The sequence below is a fragment of the Canis lupus genome, chromosome X, assembly GCF_011100685.1.
Source record: "Canis lupus familiaris isolate Mischka breed German Shepherd chromosome X, alternate assembly UU_Cfam_GSD_1.0, whole genome shotgun sequence".
Taxonomy (NCBI): Eukaryota; Metazoa; Chordata; class Mammalia; order Carnivora; family Canidae; genus Canis; species Canis lupus.
The window spans coordinates 101006358-101018923 of NC_049260.1; positions in this window are offsets into that span (position 1 = coordinate 101006358).

Consider the following 12566-nt stretch of genomic DNA (forward strand, 5'->3'; position numbering starts at 1 on the left):
AAGACAAAGAAAAAAAAAGATATTTCAAAGGAAATTCATCTCTGTCCGTAAAAAGCATGGAGTCAGCATGTTGAGGAGTTTAGAAAGACAGTTCATTAGGGAATCTTAAAAACTACTGGGGACAAGTTCCCCATTAAAAACTAAATTTGTAGCCTCAAGGAACCAACCAAGAAATGTTTTCATTACAACGGACATTAGTGAGACAATCAGCAACACTGAATAAGGATTATAGATTAAATAATCCTGTGTCAGTATTTTTTTTATTTTGATAATTGTACTGTGGTTATATAAGAGATTGCCCTTGATGTTAGTAAACACAAACTGAAGTTTTAGGGGTAAATGGACATCATAACTTACTTTCAAACAGTTTGAGGGGAAAAAAAAAGTCTTTATGTACCTATGTACAGGAAGAGAGAAAGATTTAGAGAGAACAAATACAGTAAAATGTCAACATTTGGGAAATCTGAGTAAAGGGTATCATGGAAACTTTTGTACTACTTTTGCAACTTTTCTGTAAGTCTGAATTTATTTCAAAATAAAGAGATAAAAATAAACGAGCCCATGATCCAAGATCTAGGGTTAAGAATCATTATGTGACTCTGATAAAAGAAAAGTGTACAAGCTCAGGTCAAAAACTATATGATTTTGGACAAACTACTTGATTTCCCTGTGTCTCAGTTATACCATCTTTAATAAAAATGAGCTGATTAGATGGTGTTTGAGTTCCATTCCAATTCTAAAATGTCATAGTTCAATGTCCTCTTACTTGCCCTCCATAAACTCCTTCTCTTCAACTAGCTGATTACCTCTTACAAGGAAATACAAAATGCTAACAGCTAATATTTACTGAGAAGGATTCTATGGCAGGAACCTTTTAAAAATTTTTAATATAAATTTATTTAATCTTCACAACAACCATATTTGTAGGTATTCTTGTATCCTCATTTTATAGAAAAAGAAACTGAAGCACAGAAAATGACAAAATATACCTTAGGTGATGGAGCTGTTAAATGGACAGAGATGAGAGACTGTGGTCATTTCCCTTATGCCAGTGGTCAGCAAACTTTTCCTGCTTGTGACCAGATGGTAAGTATTCAGGCTTTGTGTACCATATAGGTCTCTACTGTATATTCTTACTGTTTTGTTTATATAAACCTTTAAATGTGAAAAAAATACTCTTTGATTGCAGGCAGTACAAAAACACATTTGGGCTAGATTTAGCTCACAAATTGACTAATATCTTATACTTAGAAAGGGACTAACTAGTCGCCAAATGACACAACTAGAAAAAGCACTGAGTGATCACCTCATCTAACTCCTTCATTTTATAGATGAGGCACCAAGATATCAACTCTTTTGAGCAAAAGACAAAAAATGAAGATGGGGAGGGATCAATGAGAGTTGCAGGTATTCCAGGAATTTTCAAGAGAATTAGAATTGTCTAATTCTAATGGATGGAATGAGGTAGGCCCTATGGGGAAGCCTTCTGTACTGCACTTGCATGGACTTCAACTCAACAAATATAAAACAAGGACTAAGTGAAAGCATGTGCTATGGGATACAGTATTAAGAAGGCATTGTTTCTGCCTTCAAGAACCTTAAAATCTTATGAAGGTAACATGATTTCACTTGTGACATCGCTAGAATTTTGAACATATGCCTCACAGTAGTTCTCCCAAAAGCTATTAAATTGACATCTAACAAAGAAGAAAGAGAGCTAAAATAGGAATAAAATTTGGTGGTTTCACAGGAAAATGGTGACTTTTTTTAAAAAAAAGATTTTATTTATTTATTCATGAGAGACACACAGAAAGAGAGGCAGAGACACAAGCAGAGGGAGAAGCAGGCTCTATACAGGGAGCCTGACATGGGACTCAATCCAGGGTCTCTAGGATCACACCCTGGGCTGAAGGCGGCGCTAAACTGCTGAGCCACCAGGGCTGCCAAAAAATGGTGACTTAAGATGAGACTTTAGATGCTCTCAATACCTCCCTCCAGGTTAACCTCTCCTTAATTTTTCTACCAGGCTATTTTCTCTAGGGCAAGAAGTGTTCAGATCTCAGAGAAGTTCATGTGAGCTAAATCTGTTCTCTTTGTCACCATGTAAAATTCAATATGATATATATTTGCTATCTTGTTATTTGCCAGTATAAACATCACTTGAGTATATTAATACATACCAAAGCAATCTTTAACCATCAAAGTCCATGAGCTTTCTTTAGCCTTACTCTGTTCAAAACTTTATCTCAAAATCATAAGATATTGTAATGCTAGCTATAAAAGTGATGTGATACAGGGGCATCTGAGTGGCTCAGTAGTTGAGCATCTGCCCTTGGCTCAAGTCATAATCCCAGGGTCTTGGGATTGAGTCCTACATCAGGATCCCCTCAGGGAGCCTGCTTCTCCCTCTGCCTATGTGTCTCTGTGTCTCTCATGAATAAATACAATTTTTAAATTAATATGATAGCAACTTCATTTAAATATTTAGTTTTTCATATCTGTCATGTTCTTACAGCAATATTTGTAAGCCATTGAGATGATAACAATATTTATATAGTGGCACCAGAAATGAAAGGAGTTGATTTGGTGGGTAAAAGAGTGAGGGGATGAAAAAGTCTTAAGCTCTATGAATTGCTGCTATTGAATTATGAGAATGTAATATAAAAATGACTAGATAAGAAATTAAAAGATTAATAAGAAATTAAATTAAATAAGAAAGGTTTTGGTCTTGGTTCTGACCCTAATAACTTAAGAGATGGTTATACAGTAACTTCTCTGACCCTCAATTTCTTCATCTGAAAGTAAAGGAGTGGATGAAATGAACTCTAAAGGCCTTTTTAATTCTAACTATATATTATTTGATGGATTATACAAATTTTGGTGTAAATGTGAAAGTTGAAAGAGAAATAAAACATGCTCTGTCCATTCAAACAATTATAAATCAACCAAGGACTAGAATAATAGACTGTCAACATTGTAAAGGACCTACCTGGTCATTTATTCTGAGGATTGGCAAACTTTGTAAAGAGCTAGATAGCAAATATTTTAGGCTTTAAGGACCACCTCAAATATTTGTCTTTTTTTAAACAGCTTTTTAAAAGCCATTATTATCTTGCAGGTTTTACAAAAAAAAAGAACAAAGTTGAGCTGTGAAACATATTTACCAACTCCTGGTCTAGTCTAACATTCATTTTACAGATGAAGAGATTATGGTCTAGAGATATCAAGTGACTTGTATATAGTCACAAAACTACTGAATAACAGAGTCAGGACTAGTTGTCAGGTCTCATAAATACCAGTCTAGTGTTCTTGATGTCTCCCCAAAATAGGACATATATTAGACTTTTAAAAGCCCTTTATAATAGAATTTGTTATGTCTTCTCTATACTCATCTCCCTTTAGGCACAAATCTTCATGACATATGACCTCATGATACTTTCTGACTACCTAATGCCTCCATAAGATACCATATCCAAACTTTCTCCAGACAATATCTTTTGAATAAGACTTGTATTACTTATCTCTTACATTCTATCTAAATTTACCCACCCATCATCTCTTTCTTTCAAGGGTCTATTTTCTTTGGTAGGATAAACTTAATCTTACTATTATGAAAATGTGGGTCACTGAAACAAAGTTGTTCGATTTCAGTTTTATTTATCTCTATAATCATACTGGCAATTTTAACATACTGACCTTATATCACCACACATTTAGAAATATCATCTCATTTGATACCTTACAAAACCATATTATGTCAATACTATTATTATTCTCATTTCACAGCTTAGAAAACAATAATTTTAGTCAATTGCCTAAAGTTACAGTTAGTAAATGGTAGAACAATGATTTGAAACAAAGTCTGACTCTAAGCCTCTTGAGCAGTAAAGTTTTTAGATTCAGAGCAATTCAGTGACAGAAGGATAATAAAGTATGTCATAAGAGATAAGTTCTCCAGAACCCCCAAGGTACATCAGAAATAGTTCCAGTTTCCTTTCTTCAAGAAAACATTAATCATGCATTTGAAACAGGCATGACCATTTGCCTTGTCACCCATAATTTCATTCTAGATTTCTCAATCAATATGGCAGCTCCAGCAATACTAAATATATCTAATCTAACTCAAAACAGTGATGAATAGTGATGGCCTTTGGAAATGGAGTTCACTGAGCAGCCACATAATAGCCATTAATTAAAACAGAGGGATTCTAGCCAATGCAGCATTTGGAAATTAAAGAAAACCACTGAACAGGTGGTGAGAGGTACTTGATCACTCCCATCTAATGTCTAAATTTAATCATCTCCCCAGCTGGGCCACCCACAGTGGGCACAGTATAGAAGGTCTTCTAGTTGCAAAGGAACACAGTGCCCTATGGTACTGCTTTTCATCAAAGTAGTCACTACCAGACATTAGTTACCCTGAAAGCCTTCAGGAGTTACTCCTGAACATCAATTAGTAAGGAATTCATCTGAACAAATTACTTCATGTTTAAATAAGCATGTAATACCTAAAAATGCAAGTACCTTTGTCATTTTCTCACTTTCATTATATAGTAGAAAATACATTGAAATAGCAATTAGAAAGCTTCCGTTATCTCCATGTTAATGCTATAAATTGGCTGGGTAACCCTTGGGGAAGTTATTTCTCCTCCCTTCATCTCAGTTTCCTCCTCCAAAAAAAAAAGGAGATAAAGAGTTAGGTTTAAAGTCATCCAAAATCCTTAAGTAGAATTACCCATTATTTCACAAATGCACATCCCTTCCATAATTCAGAATCTTACTCTCTATGGTTAAAATGCAAACCATTCAAGCTTCTCTGTGATTCAAGATAACCTTGTCTGTCCTGTTCCATCACCCAACCTTTCTTAAAAACATAATGTTTTTATTAAGCTGGCTTTTAAGTAGCTGAGCACATTGCCCGTGCACACTGCAGCCACAAACCACCACACTTCACCCAAGCTGGCCAAACACCCAGCTTCCATGCACTGCAGCCATAGCCCACTCCACCACAGCCACTGGGCACACACAGCCCACAAAGGAGACACCCCTTGAACATCTGAGGAATTGCATTTCTCAATCTTGCATACCTGAAACAATCAGAGAGATAGTCCTTGTCAGGCTACCACTGCCCTCAGGACACTATACAAACAGTGGACTGAAAACTACCCACAGTATTCATTTGAAAAAGGCCTGGGGTACCTGGGTGGCTCAGTTGGTTAAGCAGTTAAGTGTCTAACTTTGGTTTCAGCTGGGAATGTGATCTCAGGATTGTGGGATCATGTCCCTCAATGGGCTCCACACTCAGCATGGAGTCTGTTTATCCCTTTCCCCTACCCCTTTGCTCCCCCAACCCACTCATAGTCTCTTTCTCTCTAAAACAAATAAAATCTTTTTTAAAAAAGAAAAAAAAATAAAAAGAAAAAAGAAAAAGACCTTTTTATTGCTCTGGGGCTTCAACCTGAAGGGCAGGCTTCGTGTTTGCCAAGTATCATGAGGGTACAGAGATACCCACAGGGAACAAAGGAAGGGAGACACCATATTAGCACCTTCCCTTGATCTTGCCACAGTTCACTAATACTTCCCAGAAAAAAAGTTTATACATATATCTAAAGCCACAATTTTTACAACTGTTGCCTAGGGGACACCTCTAGACCTCCTGATCTAAAAGTCAGCAGGGTTTATGACTGCAAGCCTATAACATTATATATATTTACCTACCTTAAATGCTGCTGTCTGATGATCTGACTTATAATTAGCCTAAAACTAGGCACTGTCTGAGATCTCTCCCTGTGGAACACTGACAGGTCTTGACATACCCTCAAAAACTGGGATGAAAAATAAATCAGGCTACTTAGACAATCATAAAGGTTTGAGAAACAACCACAGGCTTAGGCAAGATTGAATTAAAAAGTTTATCTCCTACACAAAGCCACTCTTTAAAGATTGGCAGAGATAGCAGTTTTGCCTCAGACATAGAAACAGAGTCAAGCAAAACAAGGAGACAGAGTAATATGTCCCAAATGAAAGAAGAAGATAAAACTTCACAAAAACACCTTAATGAAACAAAGGTAAGTAATCTACCAGATAAAGAGTTCAAGGTAATAATGATCACAAAGATGCGCATCAGACTAAGGAGAAGAACAGATGAACACAGTAAGTACCTCAACAAAGAGAAAGAAAACATTAAAAAGTACCACACAGAAGTCATAGAGCTGAAAAATACAATATTTAAACAAAAATACACTACAGGGGTTCAACAGTAGACCAGATGATGTAGAATGGATCAGTGAGCTGGAAGGCAAACAGTGGAAATCATATAGACAAAGAAGCAAAAAAAAGAAGAAGATAGCTTATGAGACTTATGTCTATTAACTTATGTTTATTACCATTAAGATAATATCAAGCAGAATAACATTTGCACCATAGGGGCACCAGAAGAAGAGAGAGGGAAAGGGGTAGAAAACTTATTTAAAGCAATAATGCCTGAAAATTTCCCTAAACTTGAAAAAACAGATTTCCATTTCCAGAAAGCACAGAATACTCTCAAGATGAACCCAAAGAGATCCACATCAAGGAATATTGTAATTAAAATCCCAAAAGTTAAAGACAAAAATCATATTAAAAGCAGCAAGAAACAAATAACTTATTACATACAAAGGAATTCCTATAAGACTATAAGCTGAATTTTAGTGGAAATTTTGCAGGCCAAAAAGAGAGTAACATAATATATTCAAAGCACTAAAAGGAAAAAACTTCCAAGCAAGAATCCTTTACCTGGCAAGATTATTATTCAGAACTGAAGGAGAGATAGTCTTCCACACATGCAAAAACCGAAGGAGTTTATCACCATTAAACAAGCTTTATAAGAAATGTTAAATGGATTTAATTGATGCTGAAAAAGAAAAGGCACTAACTAGTCATAAGGAAATATAAAAGTTAAAACCTCACTTGTAAATGCAATTATACATAGGAAAGGTAGTGGATTAACTACTTAGAGAACTAGTACAAAAGCTAAAAGACAAAAGAAGTAAGATTAACTAAAGCTACAATAATGAGTTAAAGGATACACAAAACGAAAAGATGTAAATAGGACATAAAAAACAGAACATATGAAAAAAAAACAGAACATATGTTGGGAGGTAGTAAAAATACAGAGTTTTTAGAATGCACCCAAACTTAAGATGCTATCAATTTCAAATAGACTGTTATATATGGAGAATGTTATATCTGAACCTCATGGTGACCACAAGCAAAAACCTATGGCATATTCACAAAAGAAAATAAGAAAGAAATCCAACAGTAAGAATAAAGAAACAGTAAAGAAAATCACCAAACCACATGGGAAGAAGACAAAAGAAGGAGAAAAGAACAGGAAAAACTACAAAAACAGCCAGAAAACAACGAACAAAATGGTAATAAGTATATACTTATCAATAATTACCATCCAGTCTAAGATGGCAATGTAGAAAGACCCTGAATTTACCTCTTACATTAAACACACCAAATTGCTCTTATTTATAGAACAATACCTAGAACTGAGGGCTGACTAAACAGATTCTGTGCAAGAAAAGACTGAGGAAAAAAGCAAAAAAGAATAGCAAGAGAGACAAAGATATGGTAACAAAGAGAACAACCTCTACCCATGATGCTAGGAAAGGAATATATAAGGGACCAGGAAAAGATTCCTCTATCCTTGGGCACAGAAAAAAGTCATGATTTCAAAAGAGCAACTAGATTACAACACAGCACTAGAATGCTGCCAAAGAGCAAAGGACCTGCAGGAACACTCTCCTGAACAGTGGCACTGAAGAGTGACAGGTTTATGTTCCCCTTCCACCTTAAAAGCTTAGACCAGAGTGAGGTCCAGTCACCACAACCAGCTTGCCACCTCAGTGAGCCCCTGGCCCACAAGCCCACTTGTAGCCCTGCTCATGCTGGGGCACAGAAGAAATGCTGCAATTTAAAAGAGCAGTTAGCATATAAAAGAGCCAGCCCTAGAACTCTGCCATTTAGAAGAGATGCTAGAACCCTCTCCAGGTAGGAGGGGCTGACAGATGCAACAAATGGTCCCCACCTACCTTGAAAGCACATATCAATGAGTAGTCTAGATTCTCTACAGCCTGCCACCTCAGTGAGCCCTGGGGCCCTAGCCCACATCAGCTCCAGCCAACCCACCAAGGCAGCTACAGGGCAGGGCATATGGAACACCCTGCTTAGAGCTCACTACACCACCACCCTTCATGCCAAAGTGACACAAGAGCAAAGGACCCCAGAACATTTCAGGCCCATACCACTTTGGCTTCAAGTGGTTGATTAGGGCACTCTTGATACAGAATACCAGAAACCCCTGGTTGATGTCTGCTTCAGATCCAGCAGCCCAGCAGAGTGTCCCACCAGGAACCCTCAACTCATGCCTGCATCAGTTTCAGTCACCCTACTAGGGCACCTCCTGCACAGAATGCCCCAGAACACTTCCACCTACAGTGGCCTCAACTCTAGCCACCCAGCCAGGGCACCCCTTGTGCAAAACACACATTCAGACACCATGGCTTGTACCCAATTCATCTTCAGCTATCCAGCCAGCTCATACTCATTGTGGGGAGCCCTGGAAAAACCCAGCTTCCAACCACTTCAGCTTTATCTTCCTGCTAGGACACATTTTACACAAAGAAATTAGACCATATCAGTATGTAATCACTTTAAATTTAGGTGTCCTGCATGAAGCAGTCCAGGACTTCCCAGTCTGTATCCTACCTTGGCCTCAACTGCTCATTCAGGGAACCGTGTATGCAGAGAATACCAGAACACCCCTGTTTATATCCACTTTAGTTTCAGCTATCCCGCAGAGATGCCCTCTATGCATACAACCCCACAACCTGCATTGACTTTAGTTTTAGTGATGTTGCCAGGGCAAAATCTGAGCAGAGAGTTCAGGGACCTCTGGCTCACACACTGCCTCAGCTCTAGTCACCCTACCAGGGGACCCCCTATACAGATTGACCCCAAACCCCTATTTTCACCAATACTAGCTTTACCTGACTTGCCAGGGTTCCCTCAGCACATAGAACACCAAAAAACTCTAGCCTACATCCATTTAAAGTATTTTTTCTTGCTGGAAAAGTATTTGTTTTTATTTTTTGTATATTTTTATTGGAGTTCAATTTGCCAGCGTATAGCATAACACCCAGTGCTCATCCCGTCAAGTGCTCCCCTCAGTGCCCATCACCCAGTCACCCCATCCCCCCACCTACCTCCCTTTCCACTTCAGGTTTAGCTACCTTGACAGCATGTCTGCTATGCAGAGAGCCACCAAATCCCCTGGCTAGCACTCATTTCACCTTAAGCTGTCCTGCCAGTGTACCCTATGCATAAAGAACCAAAAAGCCTCCTGGCCTGCACACCACCTCTTCTTCAGTGGCCCTGCCAGGGCACCCTCAATACAGGACACCCCAGATCACCCAATATTCACTCATTTTACCTTCACCTGTCCTTCCAGGTTACCCTCAGTGCTTAGGAACTGGGACCCTCTGACATGCACCAATCTCAGCTTTAGCTGTCCTGCCAAGGTTGTCCACTGTGTGGAAAGCCTCTGGACCTCCCAGCCCACATGCCACTTCAGCACTAAGAACTCTGCCAGGGCACCCTCTGTGTGGAGGGCCCTAGGGTGCTCTAGATAAAACCCATCTAAATTTGAGCTATACTGCCAAAGGGTATTCTGTATATAGACCTTTGTGATATCCCCAGCTTGTACCCACTTTAGCCTTAGCTATCCTGTCAGGGAACCTGCTGTGTGGGGTAACAGGAACCACATCAATTTGTGTCCACTGAGCTTTAGCTGTCCTACAAGGCTGCCTAATGTGTGGAAAGCTCCAGGACCTCCAACCCATGCCAGTCATAGTTCCAGTCAGCCAGAAAATTCATCAGGTGCACAATCCATATAGTAGATGACCATATACAACACCATTCCCTCAAGTTTAGAAGTAGGTGTTCCATCTAATCTATAGAAACACAGAAAGTCAAGTAAAAAAAGGGAGATAGGGGAATATGCTTCAAAAGAAAGAAAAAGAAAAAACCTCAGAAACCAGATGAAGTGGGAAATAAAAAATATGTCTGATAAAAAATCTAAAATAATTAATCATAAAAATGCTGGGCTGGTGAAAAAGGTATATAACTCAATGAGACCTTCAATAAAGAGACAGAAAATATTTAAAAAAACATAGTTAAAGAATACAATAACTAAAATTTAAAAAAAACACTAGAGGGAATCAACAGTAAACTAGCAAATACAAAAGAGTATATCTGGTATCTGGAAGACAGTGTAATGGAAAGGACTAAAGATAAACAGCAAAAAATTTTTTAAATATAGGCTAAGAGATCCCTTGAACAAAATCGATTGGATAAATATTAGCATTACAGGGGCCTCAGAAGAAGAAGAGAAAAAGAGGAGTAAAACTTATTTGAAGAAATAATAGCTGAAAACTCCCCTAACTTAGGGAAAGAAATAGACATCCAGGTTCAAGACAATAGAAAGTGTCAAACAAGATGAACCCAAGGAGGACCACAACATGATACACAATAATTAAAACATCAAAGATTAAAAATAAATAGAAAATTTTAAAAACAGCAGTAGAGAGGTAAAAAGTTACCTACAAGGGAAAACCTATAAGGCTATCAACTGATTTTTCAGTAGAAATTTTACAGGCCAGAAGAAAGTGGCATGATATATTAAAAATGATGAACAGAAAAAAAAAAAAAAAAAAACAACTACAACCAAGAACACTCTACCCAGCAAATTTATCATTTAGATTTGAAGGAGAGATGAAGAGTTTCCAAGCTAAAAGATCAAAGAAGTTTATCACCACTAAACCAGCCTTACAACAAATATTAAAAGGACTTCTAAAAGTGGAAAATAAAAAGCCATAATTAGACATATGAAAATTAGGAATAAAAAGACGTAAAATATGATAGCATATATATAAAAGTGGAGTAGAAAGAAAAAGAAAGATTTTCTTTTTTAAAGATTTTATTTATTCATAAGAGACACAGAGAAAGGCAGAGACGTAGACACAGGGAGAAGGCAGCTCCCTGCAGGGATCCTCATGAAGGACTCCATCCCAGGGCCCCAGGATCACAACCTGAGCCAAAGGCAGACACCAAATCACTGAGCCATCCAGATGCCCCGAAAGATTTTCTTTTAGAATGTGTTTGAACTTAAATGACCACCAACTTAATATAGAATGCTATACACTCAGGATGTTATATATGAAGTTCATCCTAACCATGAGCCCAAAACGTATACTAGATATAAAAAATATAAAGAGAAAGAAAGCAAAACATAACATTATAATCACACAAAAAATCACAAAGAGAACAAGAAAAGAACTACAAAAACAACCAGAAAACAAATAACAAAATGGCAATAAGTATTTACCTATCCATAATTACTTGAAATGTAAATGGCCTAAATGCTCCAAACAAAAGACAGAATGAATAAAAAAAATCACCTATATGCTACCTACAAGAGGCTCACCTCAGACCTAAAGACACACAAAGACTAAAAGTGAAGAATGGAAACACATTTACTATGCAAAAGGAAGTAGGAACAAAAGCCAGAGTAGGAATACTTAACAGACAAAATAGACTTTAAAACAAAGATTATAACAAGAAACAAAGAAAGGCATTACACAATGATAAGGGGATCAATCCAACAAGTGGATATAATACTTTTAAATATTTGTGCACCCGGGTATCCTGGGTGGCTCAGCAGTTCAGCGCTGCCCAGGGCCTGATCCTGGAGACCTGGGATTGAGTCCCACATCAGGCACCCTGCATGGAGCCTGCTTCTCCCTCTGCCTGTGTCTCTGCCACACCCCCTCTCTCTGTCTCTCATGAATAAATAAAATCTTTTAAAAAAATAAAATAAATAAATATTTATGCACCCAAAACAGTTCACCTAAAAGCATAAAGAGAGAGATTAATGGTGATACAGTAATAGTAGGGAACTTTAACACCCCACTTACATCAATCGAAGATTATCCAGGCAGAAAATCAATAAAGATATGGTGTCTTTGAATTACATATAAGACCAGATAGATGTAACAAATATATAGAGAACCTACCATACACATTCTCTAAAAGAGATCACACATTAGGCCACAAACAAGTTGCAATAAATTTAAGAAGATTGAAATCATCCCATGCACTTTTCCCAAACACAATGGTCTGGAACTAAAATAAATCACAAGAAGAAAACTGGGGGGAAAAAAACACAGAAACACATCGAGGATAAACAACATGACACTAAACAATGGGTTGATGAAGTATTCAAAGAAGAAATAAAAAAATACACAGAGACAAATACAAATGAGAAAACAATGGTTCAAAATCTTTAGGACACAGTGAAAGTTGTTCTAAGAGGGAAATATATAGCAATACAGGCCCACCTCAAGAAATAGAAAAAGCTCAAATAAACAACCTAACCTTTTACCTAAAGAAACTGGGAAAAGTAGAATAAGCAAAACCAAGAGTAGAAAAAGGGAAATATTAAGATCAAAGCAGAAATATAT